Source organism: Octodon degus, unplaced genomic scaffold, assembly GCF_000260255.1.
Source record: "Octodon degus isolate 3935 unplaced genomic scaffold, OctDeg1.0 scaffold00075, whole genome shotgun sequence".
Taxonomy (NCBI): Eukaryota; Metazoa; Chordata; class Mammalia; order Rodentia; family Octodontidae; genus Octodon; species Octodon degus.
The window spans coordinates 6,388,060-6,389,498 of NW_004524651.1; positions in this window are offsets into that span (position 1 = coordinate 6,388,060).

The following is a 1,439-nucleotide window of genomic DNA, read 5'->3' on the forward strand; positions in this document are numbered from 1 at the left end:
GCTGAAGGCCACGCGGGTCCCCTTAGTCCTGTCTGGCACCCTAGGAGCTGGGCTTCCCGCAGACCTTGGCTTTCTGGAGAAGCCTAGAAATGCATGGCCTGCTCTTTGCCACACAATGAAGCCTGGGCTCCCTAATCTGGCTGTTGTGAAATCTCTGAGAAAGGGATCTTGTATCTTCTCCAAAACCGTGTAATCTCCCCGGAGACTTCGGTTCCACCACCTGCGAGTACAGGTGATTCCCAAGTTAGCAGGATTCCACCTGTAGTTTCCATATTACAGCAATGCAAAGGGAACATGCATCCTGTGGAAACTGTGCCTAGAAATTGTCCTTTTTAAATTTCCAGGCAGGGTGCTGGTGAGATGGCTCGGTGGTCTGGAGCACCTACTTAGAACAAGCTAAGCTGAGCAAAGCACGGGGTCCGCGGTTCGATCCCCCAGCACCACATGCCAGCCAGCCCCCGGGTGGCTGAGCTGGGCACACACACAAAATAAATGGATAAATAAATAATATATTAAAATGAAGGACCATTAGGAAAAAAAAAAAATTCCAGGCAGGCCTTGCTAAATTGCTTCTCGGTCCTCCAGGCGACAGCAGGTAGCAGATCTCCTCTAGGGAGGCGGGGCAGGAGTCCCAGGAAGCTGGCTGCGATGGTCGGGAAGTTACGTGAATTCAGCGCGATCTTGTATGCTCTTGGAGGGCTAGGGCCTCAGAATCCACCCTACCCGGGGGCACCTGCACTGCTAGGTGGAAGGAAGGTTGGAACTACGGAGCTCCGGGCCAGGAATCCCAGCAGCAAGGCTGACCCCCGCCCGACCCCTGCCCCACCCCCACCCAGGGCTCTGCGTGGTCAGTCCCGCCCTTTCCTCGCCTCCACTGCAGTTTCTGCGCTAATCTCTAGTAAAAGCAAAACCGAAACTTTGTTCTGCTCACTGTAGGATGAAGCGCCTCATCGCCCCCAGGAAGCAACAGAATCAAGCGGCCAATAAAGCCTTCTTTTAGAAGACTCGAAAACAACAGGGCCATCCCGACGTCCAAAAATCATAGACCCTACAAAATTCCCCAGTGAACCTGGACTCTCTGAACAATGTCCTCCTGCCTTTCCGCTTCAGGGTTTTTTTAGGGAACATCCCAAATGCAGCTAAGAAGAATGTGTATTTTGATAAAGTTGGGTGTGACACTCTGAAAACATCTACTAAATCTATTTGTTCACAGGTTTAATTCAATTCTGATAATTTCGTGTGTGTGTGTGTGTGTGTGTGTGTGTGATTTTTGGGTAATTGATCTATCTCTGTGACAATGGAGTATTCAGTTTTTGCATTACGGGGCTGGGGAGATGGCTCAGTAGAATAAGCACTTCTCTGGCAAGTACAAGGCTCTGAGTTCAATCCCCAGTTGGCGGGGCGGGGAAGAAAAAAGTTTTTGCATTGCAATTGTGTTA